Raw genomic sequence first — 22,726 nt, 5'->3', positions numbered from 1 at the left:
ACTGGCATATATTATAGCTTTCAACAGGAGTTGTAACACAGTTATTGATATTACCCGTAATGATCTTATCTACCTTCTTTATCCGTTTTTTTTTTCTTTTTTTCATTTAATGTGAGTTCTGTTTGATGTAACATCAATGTAAAAGTTTTTTCATTATTTATAATAATTTATGTAATTGTAATTAATCTAGGGATGTAATGTCAAAAGTAATGCGAAGTAAAAAATGAAAGATTTACATGTTACTGGTTCATGAATATGGAAAGTAGGTTTGTAATCATGTAAAACTTGGAGCAAAGTCCCTCCACAATGGAACTGCCTAGATGGGTATAGAAAAGTTGGATCTGGCAGTTAAACTGCAAAGCTCCTGTGTGGTATGAGTCAGTCAGTGGCTAGCAGTCAAATAGTGCACCTCTTGTGAACTGAAAGAGATGAGAGGAATTGCAACATTATATAATAGAGCCTCAGATGCAGAAATAATGTGGCTTTTTATTCATGGCATAACTTGGTCAGCTCTGCACTATGAAAATGTGATTGGAAGGAGAGAAATTTCAGATCGTGTTACGCAGGAAGAACCATGGATACTTTTGTCATCTTTTTTTTATTTGAATAGCAGAGGAGATTGGTGCTGCCACCACCTTCATCTCAAATTATCAGATGAGTACTGTATAACTGCATGGACCAATTATGTGGTTTAGTTTTCAATAATAATTTTGTGTTCTGTAGACTTTGTTTTGAGCCACCGTGTGTTATCCTTAGTTATTTACCTAGACAGGGTCCCATCCTAAGTGCTATGAGAAATCAGAGTGTCCTATTTTACTGGACTGAAAAGCAATTATCTTATGTTACTAAAGGTAATAAACTTTGTGAATTTGTAAATTACATACTTATCAAGTGAACATAAGTGTTGAAATACTCCATGTGCTTTGCATTAATGAACAGTTAAATTTTGATCAAAGTACAATTACTAAGAGGAGATTTAAAGAATTTTGTTCAAAGATTTATTTTATTCAAATAATAGTGTTTACAATTTCATGTGTTATGTAGTTAGCAGTGTTTCCGATTTTGTGTTGTGGCTAAAGTGATCAGCCTCAATTGGAGTCTACTGATAGATTACTTCTGGCTCCCCATGCTAATAGCTGAGGCAGATTTAAATATCAAATTACAGCAACAGCAATCTAGAATAAGCGACTGGCTACAAATATTCAAACTATACTATATCTATGTATCATATGTTCCACTTGAGCTAAATAATATAGGGAAGTGTATGTTCTTGAGAATGTAAAATTAATCAGTGCAAAAGATTCTATACATCATAACTATTTCAATAGTAGTAATTTCCTGTAGTTAAACTAATAAAAGAAGGTCTTGTCCAAGACAGTGGTGCTCCACCATTAGCAGTATTTTTTTTTTATCTATAATTATCATTATCATCCTACTGTAATGTACAGATAATAAGTGTTAATGAGAGCCACAATTTGCCTAGTTGCATGAATACTCCTGTGTAGTTAAGCAAGTATATTACTTGCTAAATCATGCTACTGTCTTGTATATAACCAGCAAAATAGAAGTTTAGTATCAAGTAAAGTCAATATACATAGTTAACTTTCTTTATGAACCAAGCTAGTACTGGGTACAACTTTTCCTATTTAGGCTGGTGACTATCTCTTTTTATGTAATTACAGTTAGCTTGATTACTAATAGAACCTTAGTTCAATTCCCATTTATCTTGCTTCTACTTCCTTTCAGTAGAAAGCTTTAGGGGAGCAAATTTAGTCTGATGCCTTACCATTACACATTGTCACAATCACAAATATAAAAAATCCTTTCACAGGAGTAACATTATCAGTATAGTACTAATTTAATAACAGCCAGTAGTGTTATACGTGGCTTTTTCCGTGACAGGACTAGTTGCACTATTGGAGAAGAGTATTATAGAGTGATTGAATAGTAGTGGGGAGAATAAAAATGTAATATATAATGGAAACTGATTAAAAATTGCTGCTTAAATAATTAAAAAGGTAATTTTTAAAGAATAATTGAAAGAAACTGGAAAGTATACATATCCTGACTGAACTTTAACTGCCATTAATATCAACAGACCCTCAATATTCAATACATATATTCAGCATTTAACTTTACATATTTCTTTTTCTTATTACTGCCATTGTGCATAGAGCTTGGTATGACAATACTGGTTCTGGATCACCATTCTTCTGCCCATGCAAATTAGTCTTGTCTACTTCGATCCTCTTGATGCAGGATTCGTGGCATGTTGCAGAGAAATGAATGGACAGGTATGGTAGTCCTGAATGTATGAATAAACTTTTCGCTTTCATTCAGTTTCTATTGCACCTTTAAAGGAAAATTGGAATACACATTTTATTACAATATTAACTATTAACTCGGCGAAAGTCATCATATGTCCACCTGCTACCACTTCTAGAGACAGACAGATGAATGTAAAGAAGTTAAAAAAGTGAAGAAAATATCACTACTTGTTTTGTTTGTGGCCCAATAGCATCGCTGATACAAAAGAAAAGAATGAGAGGAAGGAAAAAAAGTAATAATTTGATTCTTCACATGATGCTATTTAAATATGCAAAGCATTGTGATGGTAACATAATGCTCATTACCTAAAACCTGCTGGAAATCATTTTGGCTACAGTCGTGTTACTGGAAGGTGTTGCAAATGAATGTTTCCTCATACAGTTACCCCAATTAGTATTATTATTCTATCCCTTTGGTTGACAACTGCTATTTCTACTAAAGTTACTGTCTTGGTTTCTGTTTTGCTCTAAGCTCCTGTTAAGTTTGACTACATATTTTAGGAATTCATCTACAGATTCATCCATCCCATGTACTCATCCACACTGCACTCTACTCAGAAGCCTCCTTTTCAACTCTTCAATCTGAGTGAGTTCATCAGATGGTTTGCTTAAATGAATTAATATCGTAATGTTTTTTTCACCTAATGCTTCCATGCTTTTTCGCCTTCCTCTATAAATTGGCTCATTCAAAAATTCATTTTCCATTCTTACTTCCTCTGTTTCAAACCGAAACATAATTGAAAAACACCTCTCAAATTCATCAAAAAATATTTCAGTGTTAATTTTTGGACTTGTGCATGACAGCACCTTCCCATCTAAACATTTCTTCACAAATCTGATTTTTAGATTAGCAGTCTTTACAAAGTTGACCCTATAACTGGTGTAGCAAATCAACAGAATGAATTTTACTGTCACCTAGGAATTGTTTAATTGAGAAGTTATTTAATTTCATTTATTGGTCCAGTTTATTCATTACATGCTTAAATAGCCCATTGAACATATGCTAAATCAAATTTGAGAAAGAAGATGACAGAGAGAGAGAGAGAGAGAGAGAGAGAGAGAGAGAAGCGGAGAGAGAGAGAGAGAGAGAGAGAGAGAGAGAGAGAATTCAGTTTCATCATAAATTATAAGTAACAGAGACAACACCATTTGAACTTAGCTATAATACATGTTCAGTCTACAAGACTGCTTCTCATAGATTAAAAATTCTTTTACTGAGTAAAAACACTGTTCCATCAGAAGTGACTTAAGGTTTTGGGGAATTCCACTATCATGTGTGGGACAGTTGTACAGTACTTTTTTGTTCATAAGACACTGTTACGTGTTGCTGCCTGTCAAAAATATCAAAGCGGTACTGCATATCGAAAGTAAATTATTACCTTGCACTTTGACATATTCCTGAAGAAATGCTCTATACAGATGACACAGACATGACATTGCACAAAATACAGAATGAACATGTCAAGAATTAATCAAAAAATCCTGACAATTGAAAAATCTTAATATAATACGACAATTTTTTCCTGAGAATATAGAGTGTCTCACATTATATAAACAAAATACTGCTAAAACTTGTGAGTCATGGAAATTAAAATAATAATAATAATAATTTATTTCTGTCTTGTGTGGGACAGAGGAGTCACATGCAGGACTCTGTACACATATCTGATGAGTTGCAATCATGTGAAGGGCTCAGTTAACATTACTAGCTGTTAACTTTATTCCAAGGCTACAGATGTCTAGCTTATGCAATATGTGTGATCTAGTGATGAAGGAAGTCAAAGAGTACAGTTTCAAAAACAGCGTGTGCAATATTTAAAATAAACACTTTTTAAGATTGTTAGGTTGAGTGTAATATGAAGTGAAATAAGATAACATAAACAGTGGCAGCTAAATATATCCCATGAAGCAGAAGTGGCCATGATTGTTTATAATTTTTTGTGTTGTAATCTTCATCACAATTTCATTTTTATTGTAGAACTGGTCACGTGAAGGTATCTGGACCACCTTAGTGCATAATTGATATCTTGAACACCTCAGAGTCAATTTCACAAATCTCTTTAGGATATTTTTGTCTATTGTATGACACAATTACTCTACCTCCAACTGACCAACTGTCATGTTGATTGTGCTTACAGGAGAAAATTACATTGCAATCTAATGCACTCTTTTTACATTGTATTCCTTCTTCATTTATATGTTCCTGCAATTTCAGGAAAAATTTTCCAAGATATATGTTGTTCAATGTTTTGCTTAATTGTCTCCTGATCCACATGGAGTACAGTAGCAGTTTTGCAAACTTCAGATGGCACTTTGTAGAAGTCCTAGGCAGACTGAATAGTTGTTGCTTCCTCTCCTTGGATCATGCTCTTCTGGTGTGCAAGCCACTTTGCATTTCCACGCACTCCATCCACAACACCTTTTTCATGTGAAATGACAAAATATTTCCTGATAATTCCTTGTAACACTTTATAAACAAAAACAAAGAAGTGCAAACATGAATCAGATTTTTAAATTCTGAGGGTGGCCCATCACTCCAAATTATCACCTCTTCAAAATCAGATTCAAGTTCATTTTGGCAAATTGCATTATAAAGTGTATTCATAAAGACAAGTATTGTTCCTTTGTCCTTCTGTGCTGTATTTGAACATATCAAATAAGTTTTACATTTTCCCTTGCAGAATGTAGCTGCAGCAAATAAAAGTACACTTCTGGAACTCAATGCACTCTGAATCTCATTTTGATACTCCCAGGAGTATGACATAGCAAAATCTACATGATGGACTAGTTTCCCACTTTGTATTCTTTTATCCTTTTCAAAATCTGCATGCAGTATGTGTTTAATATTCATGTGATGCAGCTTTTTAGGGAATTGGTCTATGAGCAATTCAAACAATTCTACCAGACACCTCCCTCATCCTTACAGAGGAGCTGGAACCTCCCCGTATCATCTTCTCTCCATTCTTTCCAAGGTGTTACTTTTCTAGGCTCAGTTGGAACCACAAATTTACTCTCAGAACTAGATGTGGAACATTTATTTTGTAAGTTGTCTCATAAAAACATTGTCAGATAATACTTCTCCAAAATTTATTTCTTTCATTTACCCACACAACATACTATCTTTCATCCCTGGACACCTGTACACGTCAGGGCTAAAGAAGAACTTGGCAGCTTGGGAATAATATTTATTGTGATTAGATGACATTTTCATGTGCATTTCATTTGCAAGGGCCAGGCTAACTTTTTTTGTCAGTCCTTTGACTATGGCTATATTTTTCTGAGGGGATGTGGGAAGTGCACAGACAGATTTGGTTAAAGCCTGGTCAAATGTCTGAGAACATCAGTATGGTGAAATAGTCAGTGTTGGTATGGTCAGAAGAATTGCATTTTTCATTTTTGACCTCTGAATGAACTTTCAGTCACATGCCTTCTTTCAAAGCTCCCAGAGTTCCAGTTTTGTCATATGTTCTTTTTTTACATTTTTTAATTTCATTTATCCTTTTATCAATAATCAAATAATAGAAATGCTGGACTAGGTTTAATAATGAATAAAAAAAAAGGAGTACAGATAAGCTACTATCAACAGCATAGCAAAAGCATTACTGAAGCCAAGATAGACACGAAGCCCATACCTATCACTGAAGTACAAGTTTTTATGCTAACTAGCTCCGCAGATGATGAAGAGATTGAGGAAATGTATGATGTGACAAAAGACATTTCTGCTTGTGACTGTGTATGTGCGGATGGATATGTGTGGGTGTGGGTGTGCGAGTGTATACCTATCCTTTTTTCCCCGTAAGGTAAGTCTTTCCACCCCCAGGATTGGAATGACTCCTTACTTCTCCCTTAAAACCCACATCCTTTCGTCCTTCCCTCTCCTTCCCTCTTTCCTGATGAAGCAACCGTGGGTTGCAAAAGCTTGAATTTCATGTGTGTGTTTGTGTTTGTTTGTGTGTCTATCAACATACCAACACTTTCGTTTGGTAAGTTACATCATCTTTGTTTTTAGATATATCATTAAATAGTTTGTATCACTTCTTGCTAAGGTACTAAAGTTCTATTTTGGACTCACCCGACATAGAATTCTTGCAGTGATGTGACAGCAGGTCAGCACCAGTGAACAGCAACTGGTGCCGGTGGTGTTGGATGTTGGCTGGTTTCCATGTCTGTGTCCCTGCAATGCATGTGAGAGCTGAATACTCCCCACACCAGATCTTCTTAGTCACATCATTCTAGACATATCTCTTCTTAGTCCAATATGTTGAGATCTTCTCTCTGGTCTTTCCCATGACTTTCTAATGTCCTCTCCCTTATTTGTCTTTACAAATTTTCTCCCATGGATACTCTGGCCTAATCCAGTTTCTCTTAATGGTTCTCTCGTCTTGTTAAGCTAGGTTGCTATGTCAACACTTGATAGCTTTTTCTCTCTTTTATGTCTAAAAATTCCTGTTGTCTTTGGTCCTTTCACACCGGTCACCATGTTCTAATGTTTTTGATGACTAAGAGTGTATGAAGTGTATGTGCAAACTTCCCACTTCTCTTATACGAGTCGAATTACTTGGTGTATACAGTCAATCTTTTTCTCTATATAGCCAGCTTCTGGAATCTCTATGAACTTCTCCAAGAATGATGCTAGTTACAGGAACTTAAAAGACTCTTTCACCATTTGTGAAATAACTTGGCACTCAAAAAATAGTTTTCAATAACTATTGGTATATTTGAGCTACATAAGAACAAAATTCACACTTTGCACATAAACATTTAACTTCTAGTAAGTAACTCATATCATCTCACATTAGAAACAGATTTAAGTCCATTTAGAAAAGAGTTGGCTTAACAACCATGTCTCTACTACAAATATATTCTAAAAAATATGTCTTGCCTCCAGCAAGCCCAAGATAAGAGATTTTTCAAAATTCAGAATCATAACAGTTCTTTTGTCACTAACAATAGTCACATTACAAACAGTGCAGAGTAACACAGAAGTTCCTTGGTTCTTCCATATGCTTTCACTACAACTACAATGGATCGTCCAACAAGTACTTGTTGGTGTTGTTCAACCGCTGCATTGACCTTTGCTCACGACTGATTTCACACCTGCACACACAGAAAGGTGACATGCAGTAGATCGGGTGCCTTCTCCAAATCACATCTAAAATATCATGTGTTTGAGACGGTGGAAGGCTGAGTGGTTCTAGAATTCTTCAAACAGAGTGTCATGTAAATGTAAGAGGGAACTTTATATTGTAACAGAGGGTCCATGGACAGGGAATTAATCAGCCATTATAAAACGTATAGTAAAATCCTAAAGAAAGTTATTCAGACATCAAAAGCACTATGTTATGTAAAAGAAATTGATAACTCCAATAATAAAATGAAGACTGTCTGGTAAATAGTCAGCAAGGAGACAGGGAACAAAAAAAAAAAGACCCGTAGAAAACTTCAAAATAGAACGTGAAGGGAATCTTGAGCAAAATCCTGAGATCATAGCTGAAATCTTTAATAAACACTTCCTGTAAGTGTTTGAGCAAATAGGCTGCAAGGGTTCTGTGAATGATTCCTTGACTTTTTTGCAAAATGCTGTCCCTAACAAAATAATTCAGATCCATATTAGACTTATTACAGTATCAGAAATTGAAAGAACAATTGCCTCTATGTAAACCAAGAACTCCTGTGGAGGAGACAATATTTCTAGCAAACTGTTAAAACAGTGTTTACTTCTGTAAGTGGTATACTGTGTCATATTTTCAATGCCTCTTTGCAACAAGGAATTGTTCCTGATAGACTAAAGTATGCTATCGTGAAGACTCTCTTTAAGAAAGTGGAGAAAACTGATGTTACAAATTTCAGACCAATATGTCTCCTGGCTATGTTTTCAAAGATACTAAAAAAATGTATGTATTCTAGAATTGTAGAACACCTGCATAAATTCAGTATTTTTAGCAAACAGGAGTTTAGTTTCCTGAAAGGTGTGTCAACTGAACAAGCCATATATGCCTCTATAGATAAGGTTTTGGAATCTCTAAATGAGAAAATGGTGACAACAGGGTTATTTTGTGATTTATGTAAAGCCTCTGACACTGTGAACCACCAATACTATTTCTGAAGACAGACCATCGAGGAATAAGTGGTGTAACAAATAATTGGCTTCAGTCATACCTGACAGATAGGAAACGGAAAGTAGTCTTAGATAAGTCAGACAATTTATGTGGTGGAATGATTTCATCAGAATGGAGAGACAAGAATTGTGGAGTGCCACCAGGCTCTATTCTTGGTCCCTTACTGTTCATGTTATTTATAAATGATTTACCTCATTCTGCCACAGTACAGTGTAATTTTACCATATTTGCAGATGTCACTAGCATAATGGTTAATGATCATAAATGTGAAAATGTTGAAGCATCTCTTAATATTATTCTTATAGATTTAATGAAATGGTTTACTGCAAATGCTCTTTCACTAAACCTTAGTAGGACTAATTATATTTAGTTCACCCCAACTGCCAAAACTGAGGGAGAAATGAGTATTAAATATACCACACAGGTCATAGAAAGATTGGAAGTAACAAAGTTTCTAGGTGTGAAGATTGACTGTAGAGTAAACTGGTCCTGTCACATTTTAAATCCTTACAAGAGACTCAGCTCTTCAATTTTTGCAATGCGAATCATCTCTGACAGTGTAAACTTAACCATTAAAAAGGCAGCATACTATGGTTACTTCCAGTCTTTGAGGGCATATGGAATTATTTTCTGGGGAAATCAACATCATGCAAAGAAAATATTCATTGCTTAGAAGCATGTTTTAAGAGTGATGTGTGGTGTAGACCCTAGATGCAGTTGCAGAAGCCTATTTTGGAAACTGGGAATTCTTACAACTACTTCTCGATATCTATATTCACTTATGTGTTTCATCAGTAAAAACACTGATTTATACAAAAGTAACAGTAAATACCATCAGTACAACACAAGGAGGAAACATGATTCCCACACTGAAGGTAAAAATTTGAAGGTTGTGCAGAACGGTGTACAGTACTCTAGTATAAAGATATTTGATGCTCTTTCTCCAGAAATTAAACGTAAAATAGCCAAAATTTAAAGAGCTTCTGAGGCAATTTCCTTTAACCATGTCATTTTACAGTTTGGAAGAGTTTATGAAACACAGTGAGAAACTGGATTAAAATAAAATAAGATGTATTATCATATAAACTGAACATTAAGCTGTACATTCTTGTCACATATGAAACTCTTTTAGTGTTGACTGCTTATATTTAACTCTGTGGGTTATATGACCTTTTCATATTTAATTTACTATGTTTTATGCTTTGTAATCTGTAGGCTGAAGGTTTCTCATTTCATCATATTGTGTTACAGTTCATTGTAGTAGTTACATAATTTTCTAATCTTTACTTGTAAACATAGTGTATAAGTACTTGTCATTAACAACCCACCAATGTAAAAATTGACACACACTACATCCATGAGAAATTCTCACCATTGGATGCATGGTGTAAGAAATAAATAAATAAATACATAAATAAATAAGAATTTTATATGATATCAACAGTGATGGACAAGATGAACTGAAAGAGGACTTGACAACTATGATGGAAGACATCAGAAAAGATAAGTAAAAATTATTTGTGAAATTAAGTGTTTTTTGTGGACTTGTGTGATTGCTAGGAAAATGAATACAGACAAGGGTAGTGGTGATGATGTGAAAGCTGTAGGACCCAGCCAAGACAGCTTTAAACCAAGAGAAAGTATAGAAAACAAAGAAACAGTGAAAACCAACATTTTTACAGTTGATTTTAGTAAAATTAGGGGAAATGAAAACAGAACAGTCTGAAAACAATAGTAAAATGGACAGGTTACAATACCAAATAGCCCAACTTAGTGATCAGGTTTTGCAACTAAAATAGGGGTTGTCAGAGGGTTTAAAAAGTGTGAATGAAAAAGTCAGTGCCTTAGAAAATAAATTTATTATTTTGGAAACTGAGTTCAAGAGATAGCCATAGCAGAAAGAATGGAACAGAACTTCAGTAGTTTAGATCAAAAAATTTTAAATGTTGAAAACAGTAGGCTGACTAAAGTAAATGTTCTAGATCAAAAAATTTCAGTAGTTCAGGTAAATTGTATTCACAGCAATCTGTATTCAAATAGCAATATTGCATGGTCCAACATTCCAACCAAAAGTTTTCTGTCAGACAATTTACAGCCAGTGGATTTTCTGCACCACTGTAGAGATAGTTTAGTGTCAGGCATGAGTGATGATCAAAAGATTAAATTTGTTAAAAGATGTCTTGAAGGCAAAGCTCTGTCTTTGGTAAATCTAAATTTAAGTCAGTGGGGAACATACCAAGGTTTACATACCAAGGTTTAAAAAAAAAGATTTTAAGTAAATTTTGGTCAGAAGCTGAACAGGGAAGTATTAAAAGTGAATTTTCAAATGGTCCAAATTATAGGAATAGGGACAGTACACTGAAAGAGTTTTGTAAGTATCAACTTAAGAAATTAACTCACCTTGAAAGGCCATTTGATGAAATGACATTGATTGATGCACTCAAAAGGAGATTACCAGAAAGGTTGCAGTGGGATTTAGCACATGGGCTTGCCGATTGACTAGAACAATTTTTATGATACGTAAACAGGCTGCGTAGGGCAGTAGAAAGAAACATGTCCATAATGACTGAGATGATAGAGATTACAATGGTAACAACTACAGAAACAGAGATAGTGGAAACTTCAATAAGGGTTAAAATGGTTAGAGACAGAAATTTTGAACATCAGCAGAATAAGAACAATGGGGGGATACCTATGGGCAATGTAATAGGAAAAACAATGATAGAGGTAAATATTCAGGAAATAGCAGTCCGCCTCAATGAATGTCCACAGTTTTGGAGTGAGGAAATACAACAAGAACAGGACCCCCAATATACACCTACAATTAGAAAATAATAATGATATTAATAATGTAGCACAGGTGTCCAGAGTTGAACAGAAGAAACATCAGATTTCTCATTTATGTATTGATCAAAAGTTTTCGTATACTATGTTTAATTATAGTGTTGTAGGTATTAGTCACAAACCAGAATGTGAGAATTATGAGGATTTTAATGTGGTGTGTACTAATGATTTCTTCTCTTGGTCAGAAAACAGTGTTATTGATGTATGAAATCAGGTGATGACTGTATTGGATCTGGATTAAATGGTATTTTAAGTCTGAGACTTGTAGCTTATTGCAAATGAATGTAGGTGAGGAATGTGCCTTTGATGGTGATGAGACTTGTGTTGTTAATCATGTTGTTGACGAAGTAATTTTGTAAGAGGATGATAATGAGTATCAGGTTTTTGTGGAGTTTAAGAATAATGAAGTTTCAGAGTTATTTGTGAATACAGATATGATAAGTGATGTTTGTGATGATGCAAGTGAGAGTCCGAGATACCAGTTCAGTTAAAGCCTATTTTCAGTAACATCATGCAGAGTAATTGTCCAAATAGTGAAGTTGAGTCATCTGTAAGCCTAGAGAATAAAGGTAAAAGTTTTTTGAAACTTTGTTTGGGACCAAATTTATGATAACATAGATAAATGTGTATTCTGGAATTAGTTAGCTGTGGTTGGTCAAAATTTGAGTCCAAATTGGTGGAAAGAAGTGTAAGAATATCTACATAGGAAATACAACATGAATAACCAAAGTAATGCTATGGTGCCCTTCTGGTTAGCTGTGTGGTCTAACGCACTGCTTTCCGAGCGGGAAGGCATACCGGTCCCCGGCAAGAATCCGCTTGGTGGATCTGTGTCGAGGTCCGGTGTGTCGGCCAGTCTGTGGATGGTTTTTAAGGTGGTTTTCCATCTGCCTCAGCAAATGTGGGCTGCTTCCCCTTATTCCACATCAGTTACACTATGTCAGTGATTGCTGTGCAAACACTTTCTCCATGTAAACTCGTATACCATAATCACTCTACCACGCAAACATTGTGGTTACACTTGTCTGGTGTGTGACATTCACGGGGAGGGGGGGTTCCACTGGGCTGAACTGCACAATAACCCTGGGTTTGGTGTGGGGTGGTGGTGGGGTTGTGTACCACTGAGGGTTACAGTGGGGATGAATCCTTTCCATCATTTCTAGGTCCTCAGTTCCATACAATACAATGCTATGGTATTAGTAGAGTTGATAATACCCTGTAAGAATAGTGTTGATATAGCATTTGATGAAATTGAAAGTGATCTCATACATGAAGTGTCCAATAACAAAGATGATGATTCAGATTTTGGATGACCTTACAGTAAGATTAAGATTTATCAGTGGGAAGGGAACTGTTTGACTGATACAGTTAACCTCCTTTGTGGTGTATCTGAACAATTTAGAGACTAGATCTAGTATAGTAAGAATTTTGTGAAAATGCCCATTGTAGATTTGAAGATAAGAGGAGCTACTGGTAAGCAAAGTGAGTATGTAAAGTATCTAGTACTGTTAACATTTAGTATAGTGGACAAGAGATATGAATATGGATGTATAATGGTACCAAGTCAAGAAGAAAATATTCACTATGTTTGTAGATTTTTAAGCCTATGTAATTTTGTTTTGTTTGCCATGAATGTACTGTGTAAGATCATGCAATTTCTAGTTTTATCTTATCCATTAATTGAGTTTGAATCTATCTGTATATGCATAAGACTATATAATTGTGTTTTGTTTGTAATTAATTTAGTATGTAAAATGACGTGATTTTTAGAGATTTGTCTTATCTATTGACTGAGTTATAATTTATGATACACAATATGATTATGGTCTGTAATAGATTTCTGCTTTAAAATTTTATATATATATATATATATATATATATATATATATATATATATATATATATATATATATATATATATATATATATATATATATATATATATATATATATATATATAAAAAAAAACAAAGATGAGGTGACTTACCGAACAAAAGCGCTGGCAGGTCGATAGACACACAAACAAACACAAACATACACACAAAATTCAAGCTTTCGCAACAAACTGTTGCCTCATCAGGAAAGAGGGAAGGAGAGGGGAAGACGAAAGGAAGTGGGTTTTAAGAGAGAGGGTAAGGAGTCATTCCAATCCCGGGAGCGGAAAGACTTACCTTAGGGGGAAAAAAGGACAGGTATACACTTGCACACACGCACATATCCATCCACACATACAGACACAAGCAGACATATTTAAAGGCAAACAGTTTGGGCAGAGATGTCAGTCGAGGCAGAAGTGTAGAGGCAAAGAAGTTGTTGAAAGACAAGTGAGGTATGGGTGGTGGCAACTTGAAATTAGCGGAGATTGAGGCCTGGCGGATGACGAGAAGAGAGGATATACTGAAGGGCAAGTTCCCATCTCCGGAGTTCAGATAGGTTGGTGTTGGTGGGAAGTATCCAGATAACCCGGACGGTGTAACACTGTGCCAAGATGTGCTGGCTGTGCACCAAGGCATGTTTGGCCACAGGGTGATCCTCATTACCAACAAACACTGTCTGCCTGTCTGTGTCCATTCATGCGAATGGACAGTTTGTTGCTGGTCATTCCCACATAGAATGCATCACAGTGTAGGCAGGTCAGTTGATAAATCACATGGGTGCTTTCACACGTGGCTCTGCCTTTGATCGTGTACACCTTCCGGGTTACAGGACTGGAGTAGGTGGTGGTGGGAGGGTGCATGGGACAGGTTTTGCATGGGGGGCGGTTACAAGGGTAGGAGCCAGAGGGTAGGGAAGGTGGTTTGGGGATTTCATAGGGATGAACTAACAGGTTACGAAGGTTAGGTGGACGGCGGAAAGACACTCTTGGCGGAGTGGGGAGGATTTCATAAAGGTTGGATCTCATTTCAGGGCACGATTTGAGGAAGTCGTATCCCTGCTGGAGAGCCACATTCAGAGTCTGGTCCAGTCCCGGAAAGTATCCTGTCACAAGTGGAGCACTTTTGTGGTTCTTCTGTGGGGGATTCTGGGTTTGAGGGGACGAGGAAGTGGCTCTGGTTATTTCCTTCTGTACCAGGTCGGGAGGGTAGTTGCGGGATGCGAAAGCTGTTTTCAGGTTGTTGGTGTAATGATTCAGGGATTCCGGACTGGAGTAGATTCGTTTGCCACAAAGACCTAGGCTGTAGGGAAGGGACCGTTTGATGTGGAATGGGTGGCAGCTGTCATAATGGAGGTACTGTTGCTTGTTGGTGGGTTTGATGTGGACGGACGTGTGAAGTTGGCCATTGGACAGGTGGAGGTCAACGTCATGGAAAGTGGCATGGGATTTGGAGTAGGGCCAGGTGAATCTTATGGAACCAAAGGAGTTGAGGTTGGAGAGGAAATTCTGGAGTTCTTCTTCACTGTGAGTCCAGATCATGAAGATGTCATCAATAAATCTGTACCAAACTTTGGGTTGGCAGACTTGGGTAACCAAGAAGGCTTCCTCTAAGCGACCCATGAATGGGTTGGTGTACGAGGGGGCCATCCTGGTACCCATGGCTGTTCCCTTTAATTGTTGGTATGTCTGGCCTTCAAAAGTGAAGAAGTTGTGGGTCTGGATGAAGCTGGCTAAGGTGATGAGGAAAGAGGTTTTAGGTAGGGTGGCAGATGATCGGCATGAAAGGAAATGCTCCATCGCAGTGAGGCCCTGGACGTGCGGAATATTTGTGTATAAGGACGTGGCATCAATGGTTACAAGGATGGTTTCCGGGGGTAACAGATTGGGTAAGGATTCCAGGTGTTCAAGGAAGTGGTTGGTGTCTTTGATGAAGGATGGGAGACTGCAAGTAATGGGTTGAAGGTGTTGATCTACGTAGGCAGAGATACATTCTGTGGGGGCTTGGTAACCAGCTACAATGGGGCGTCCGGGATGATTGGGTTTGTGGATTTTAGGAAGAAGGTAGAAGGTAGGGGTGCGGGGTGTCGGTGGGGTCAGGAGGTTGATGGAGTCGGGTGAAAGGTTTTGCAGGGGGCCTAAGGGTCTGAGGATTCCTTGAAGCTCTGCCTGGACATCGGGAATGGGGTTACCTTGGCAAACTTTGTATGTGGTGTTGTCTGAAAGCTGACGCAGTCCCTCAGCCACATACTCCCGACGATCAAGTACCACGGTCGTGGAACCCTTGTCCGCCGGAAGAATGACGATGGATCGGTCAGCCTTCAGATCACCGATAACCTGGGCTTCAGCAGTGGTGATGTTGGGTGTAGGATTAAGGTTTTTTAAGAAGGATTGAGATGCAATGCTGGAAGTCAGAAATTCCTGGAAGGTTTGGAGAGGGTGATTTTGAGGAAGAGGAGGTGGGTCCCGCTGTGACGGAGGACGGAACTGCTCCAGGCAGGGTTCAATTTGGATGGTGTCTTGAGGAGTCGGATCATTAGGAGTAGGATTAGGATCATTTTTCTTCGTGGCAAAGTGATACTTCCAGAAGAGAGTACGAGTGTAGGACAGTAAATCTTTGACGAGGGCTGTTTGGTTGAATCTGGGAGTGGGGCTGAAGGTGAGGCCTTTGGATAGGACAGAGGTTTCGGACTGGGAGAGAGGTTTGGAGGAAAGGTTAACTACTGAATTAGGGTGTTGTGGTTCCAGATTGTGTTGATCGGAATTTTGAGGTTTTGGAGGGAGTGGAGCTGGAAGTGGGAGATTGAGTAGATGGGAGAGACTGGGTTTGTGTGCAGTGAGAGGAGGTTGAGGTTTGCTGGAAAGGTTGTGAAGGGTGAGTGAGTTGCCTTTCCGGAGGTGGGAAACCAGGAGATTGGATAGTTTTTTGAGGTGCGTGCTGTTCTAATTTACGGTTGGCCTGTAGGAGGATGCTCTGAACAGCCGGTGTGGATGTGGGAGAGGAAAGATTAAGGGCTTTTATTAGAATAGGAGTTGACGGGTGTGTTCATTGGCTGAGTTGATGTGTAGGTGAAGGATTAGGTGGGTGAGGGCAATGGACTGTTCAGTTTGGAACTGGTACAGGGACTGATGGAAGGAAGGGTTGCAGCCAGAGATGGGAACTTTAAGTGTGAGGCCTTTGGGGGTGATGCCAAATGTCAGACATGCCTGAGAAAATAGAATATGGGAGCGTAATCTGGCTATGGCGAAGGCATGTTTGCGGAGGGAATGTAAATAAAACTTAATGGGGTCGTTGTGGGGGTGTTGTGAGGGTGACATGGTATTAGAAGGTGGAAAGTGTAACATGAGGTGAAATGAAAATGAAAATAAAAATATATGGGGAGAGATAAAGGTGAACCGGAAAGTAACTGGAGATGTGGAATGAAAAAAGGCGAAAAGGTGTTGGTTACAGCTGGGCTATGTTGGACTTGGGTTGGTAGACAACGATGTGCATAAAGGTTAGGTGGTTGTGTTGCCGCCAAAACACGTTAAAGGACGGAGAAATTCGGGAAAATTTCGAAAAAACTGCGTGTAGTATATTAAAAGGAGTGGTATTGTGGTGGCAGATTATGAAAATGAGGCTAACAATTGTCTGACGAAGAAATAATGACGTTAAAACCTGTGGGAAGCGGCTAAAAATTATAAGTGATGTTGGAAAAACGGAAATGGAAATAAAGCGAAAGTTATTAGAACTGGCCGAAATGGTTGTTTAAAAGGTGAAAGGAGCTGTTTGTGAACTAGAAACGGTGGATGTTATAGCGGCGGTAGTGCTGAAAGTGACAAAAAAATTTTTTTGGTTATGGTTTGGAAGTGGGTTACGTATTATTTGGTATATATATGGGCGGGATAAAGTAGTATAGCAGATTACAGTAAAAAGGAGAAGGTGAATACAAAGTGAAACTACTGGCAAAAACAGAAAGAGGAAAATAAAAGTCCTTAATCTTTCCTCTCCCACATCCACACCGGCTGTTCAGAGCATCCTCCTACAGGCCAACCGTAAATTAGAACAGCATGCCACCCTCCACCTCAAAAAACTATCCAATCTCCTGGTTTCCCACCTCCGGAAAGGCAACTCACTCACCCTTCAACACCTTTCCAGCAAACCTCAACCTCCTCTCATTGCACACAAACCCAGTCTCTCCCATCTACTCAATCTCCCACTTCCAGCTCCACTCCCTCCAAAACCTCAAAATTCCGATCAACACAATCTGGAACCACAACACCCTAATTCAGTAGTTAACCTTTCCTCCAAACCTCTCTCCCAATCCGAAACCTCTGTCCTATCCAAAGGCCTCACCTTCAGCCCCACTCCCAGATTCAACCAAACAGCCCTCGTCAAAGATTTACTGTCCTACACTCATACTCTCTGCTGGAAGTATCACTTTGCCACGAAGAAAAATGATCCTAATCCTACTCCTAATGATCCGACTCCTCAAGACACCATCCAAATTGAACCCTGCCTGGAACAGTTCTGTCCTCCGTCACAGCGGGACCCACCTCCTCTTCCTCAAAATCACCCTCTCCAAACCTTCCAGGAATTTCTGACTTCCAGCATTGCATCTCAATCCTTCTTAAAAAACCTTAATCCTACACCCAACATCACCACTGCTGAAGCCCAGGCTATCCGTGATCTGAAGGCTGACCGATCCATCGTCATTCTTCCGGCGGACAAGGGTTCCACGACCGTGGTACTTGATCGTCGGGAGTATGTGGCTGAGGGACTGCGTCAGCTTTCAGACAACACCACATACAAAGTTTGCCAAGGTAACCCCATTCCCGATGTCCAGGCAGAGCTTCAACGAATCCTCAGAACCTTAGGCCCCCTGCAAAACCTTTCACCTGACTCCATCAACCTCCTGACCCCACAGACACCCCGCACCCCTACCTTCTACCTTCTTCATAAAATCCACAAACCCAATCATCCCGGCCACGCCATTGTAGCTGGTTACCAAGCCCCCACAGAACGTATCTCTGCCTACGTAGATCAACACCTTCAACCCATTACATGCAGTCTCCCATCCTTCATCAAAGACACCAACCACTTCCTTGAACGCCTGGAATCCTTACCCAATCTGTTACCCCCGGAAACCATCCTTGTAACCATTGATGCCACGTCCTTATACACAAATATTCCGCACATCCAGGGCCTCGCTGCGATGGAGCATTTCCTTTCACGCCGATCACCTGCCACCCTACCTAAAACCTCTTTCCTCATTACCTTAGCCAGCTTCATCCTGACCCATAACTTCTTCAGTTTTGAAGGCCAGACATACCAACAATTAAAGGGAACAGCCATGGGTACCAGGATGGCCCCCTCGTACGCCAACCGATTCATGGGTCGCTTAGAGGAAGCCTTCTTGGTTACCCAAGTCTGCCAACCCAAAGTTTGGTACAGATTTATTGATGACATCTTCATGATCTGGACTCACAGTGAAGAAGAACTCCAGAATTTCCTCTCCAACCTCAACTCCTTTGGTTCCATAAGATTCACCTGGTCCTACTCCAAATCCCATGCCACTTTCCTTGACGTTGACCTCCACCTGTCCAATGGCCAACTTCACACGTCCGTCCACATCAAACCCACCAACAAGCAACAGTACCTCCATTATGACAGCTGCCACCCATTCCACATCAAACGGTCCCTTCCCTACAGCCTAGGTCTTCGTGGCAAACGAATCTGCTCCAGTCCGGAATCCCTGAATCATTACACCAACAACCTGAAAACAGCTTTCGCATCCCGCAACTACCCTCCCGACCTGGTACAGAAGCAAATAACCAGAGCCACTTCCTCGTCCCCTCAAACCCAGAATCCCCCACAGAAGAACCACAAAAGTGCCCCACTTGTGACAGGATACTTTCCGGGACTGGACCAGACTCTGAATGTGGCTCTCCAGCAGGGATACGACTTCCTCAAATCGTGCCCTGAAATGAGATCCATCCTTCATGAAATCCTCCCCACTCCGCCAAGAGTGTCTTTCCGCCGTCCACCTAACCTTCGTAACCTGTTAGTTCATCCCTATGAAATCCCCAAACCACCTTCCCTACCCTCTGGCTCCTACCCTTGTAACCGCCCCCCATGCAAAACCTGTCCCATGCACCCTCCCACCACCACCTACTCCAGTCCTGTAACCCGGAAGGTGTACACGATCAAAGGCAGAGCCACGTGTGAAAGCACCCACGTCATTTATCAACTGACCTGCCTACACTGTGATGCATTCTATGTGGGAATGACCAGCAACAAACTGTCCATTCGCATGAATGGACACAGACAGGCAGACAGTGTTTGTTGGTAATGAGGATCACCCTGTGGCCAAACATGCCTTGTTGCACAGCCAGCACATCTTGGCACAGTGTTACACCGTCCGGGTTATCTGGATACTTCCCACCAACACCAACCTATCCGAACTCCGGAGATGGGAACTTGCCCTTCAGTATATCCTCTCTTCTCGTCATCCGCCAGGCCTCAATCTCCGCTAATTTCAAGTTGCCGCCACCCATACCTCACCTGTCTTTCAACAACTTCTTTGCCTCTACACTTCTGCCTCGACTGTCATCTCTGCCCAAACTGTTTGCCTTTAAATATGTCTGCTTGTGTCTGTATGTGTGGATGGATATGTGCGTGTATGCAAGTGTATACCTGTCCTTTTTTCCCCCTAAGGTAAGTCTTTCCACTCCCGGGATTGGAATGACTCCTTACCCTCTCCCTTAAAACCCACTTCCTTTTGTCTTCCCCTCTCCTTCCCTCTTTCCTGATGAGGCAACAGTTTGTTGCGAAAGCTTGAATTTTGTGTGTATGTTTGTGTTTGTTTGTGCGTCTATCGACCTGCCAGCGCTTTCGTTCGGTAAGTCACCTCATCTTTGTTTTTATATAAAATTTTTCCCACGTGGAATGTTTCCTTCTATTATATATATATATATATGAATAAATGAGTAGATCTTTTTGCTATGGGACCATATACATAATTTGCACGTGAAAATTAGGAACAGTATATTTTTTTACTTTATTTATTTATTTATTTATCCATACATAGACAATAAATGTTGTATGGATGTTGTCCAAAAGTGCATGTAAATTTATGGGAAACAGAATTTTACATTAAGTAGCACAAAGAGTAATACATACAAAATTGTACAAAAAAAGTCCAAAGAATAATACTTGATCATACAAGAGACAGTAATACAAATTTTTATACATGTATACTAACAGTATTGTTACTGTATAGTCTGTTTGTCCTAAGCCTTTACTTTTGTCTTTCCTAAACAGTAAGCCCTTATATTCACTACAATAATTCGGTAAACATCTTATCCTACTCGCCAACTGTCCATCAGATATACAAAATTAACAGAAACGTTTGGGGATGAAAGACAGTGTTTTCAGTTTTGCCTTAATATAAACATTATCAGAATTATTTATTGGCCTAAATAGTCATTTACTGTGTAAAAACATTGTTCAAGTAGAAGTTCTTTAAATTTTACTTTTAATCTGTTTCATTTTCTAACTTTCTGATATTGGCTGGCAGTATGTTGTAGAATTTTGTACCAATATGGCTCACATGCCTTTTGTGTGCATTCTTTTTGTTCACTGAGTATGGAGTGCTGTGCTATTTCGAGTATTGTAGTTATGCAGGCCAGCATTTGTCGGAAAATCTGCAAGGTTGTCCCTGTCATATAAATCACATTGGTACATATATAAGGAGGGTAGTGTTAGATCTTTAAGCTTGTTGAATAAGGGTTTGCATTGAGTCTGTGGGTGACTGTGTGCTATTATTTGGATAGCCCTCTTATGTAACAGAAAGATTTATTTTAGATGGCAAATAGTGGAACCCCAAAATATTATTCTGTATGTTGCAAGAGACTGAAAATTGCTAAAGTAAGTCATCCTGGCACCCTCTGCAGTACTGACATTTGCAATAATTCTAAGAGGAAAACAGGCTGAGTAAGTTTCTGCATAAGTTTCATTACATGTTCATTAAAATTAAGATTTTCATCTACATGAATCCCCAGCAACTTTGCTGATTGCACTCTGTCTATGCCCTTGTCACTTATTCTGATTTCCACCAGTACAATACTAGAAATAAAGAAAGATTTTACATTGGCAGCCACAGAACAGCACTTTACGAAAAGGGGCCTCAGTACGCAGGTATAAAATTAGCTAATCCACTGCCTAGTGCAGTCATGGCTCTTCCTACAATTAAAGTGAAACATCAGCTTAAGAAATTCTTAGTAAAACTCCCTTTCTATACATTAGAAGAGTACCATACTTATATGAAGAACAACAAATGCTTTGTGAAATTATGTGAATAGAAATCAGTAAACATCTTATTGTAATTTTGTTGTAAATTAATGATGTATTCAGAAGAATGTGTCTTGTGTATTGTACAAATAACTTTAATCATTACTGTTTCTTTGTACATGTGCAGTGTACCATTTGATGTTGAATAAAGCTATTATTATTACTATTATTATTATCAATGGATCAAGATTTACATTTTGACATATTTTCCCAAACTGCATATAATTTGTTTTATTTGCATTTAATGTCAACCGGTTTGCATTGAACCAAGTGTGGACATTATTTATTACTTGATCAGTAATTGTCTGCAGCATTTTCTTTGGTTTACCTATTATAACACTAGAGTCATCTGCAAATATTATGGCCTCTGCTGCTCCATTTGAGGTGTGAAAGTCATTTATGTAGACAAGGAACAATAAGAGACCTAGAATATTGCCTTGCAGCACTCCCATTTCCACTTTTTTTTTTTTTTAAAAAAAAATCTGATACTAAATTTATTTTGTGGTTTGAGTAACAGTCCTACAATCTTTGTTCTGTTTTGTAGATATGTTTCAAACCACTTTTTCACTGTCCCATGGATACCTAATGCTTCCAGTTTTTCTAAAAGAATGCTACGATTGACATCATCAAATGCTTTGGAGAGATCTAAATTTATTCCTACTATGCTGAAGTCTTTTTCTAGATTTTTGACTATTTGTTCAGTGTAGCACATTAGTGCTTTTTCTATATTTTTACCCGCCTGGAAGCCATGCTGATTTCTATTTAGTAACTAATGGTCATTTAGATCTTTGTTGAGTCTGTGATTCATTAATTTCTCTATTATTTTGGAAAATGCGGGAAGGAGGGATATTGGGTGATAGTTTTTTACCTTATGCTTGTCACTGGTTTTCAATAATGACTTCACTTTTTCTCCGGAAACACTCCTTGACTAAATGATAAGTTGGCTATGTATGCCAAGGACCTTGCAATTTGTGCAGCTCTCATTATTATGATATAAACAGGAACTTCATCTACTCCCCAGTGACATTTTAGGTTTCCAGGTCTTTATTACTTTGAACACTTCATGTTTATCTGTTGGAAGTATCCTCATGCTACAAGCGCTTTTGGAAATTTAGGTTTTTCTTGGTTTGTAAATTTTGAGCTTAATGAAGTTGTTGCATTTATGAAATAATTGTTAATGTAATTTGACAAATAATGTTTTTTAATACTGACATTTTCTGTGTTCTTGAGA

General features: G+C 38.5%; 1 protein-coding gene across 2 annotated transcripts in view; it reads left to right on the top strand.

Annotated features, from left to right (window-relative positions):
* LOC124795333 overlaps positions 1–22,726 on the top strand; it is a 340,686-nt gene that overhangs the window by 143,964 nt on the left and 173,996 nt on the right. The window lies entirely within an intron of this gene.

This window comes from Schistocerca piceifrons, chromosome 4 (assembly GCF_021461385.2).
Source record: "Schistocerca piceifrons isolate TAMUIC-IGC-003096 chromosome 4, iqSchPice1.1, whole genome shotgun sequence".
Lineage (NCBI taxonomy): Eukaryota > Metazoa > Arthropoda > Insecta > Orthoptera > Acrididae > Schistocerca > Schistocerca piceifrons.
Note: the sequence above shows the minus strand (reverse complement) of the source record. Positions and strands in the feature narration are given on the sequence as shown.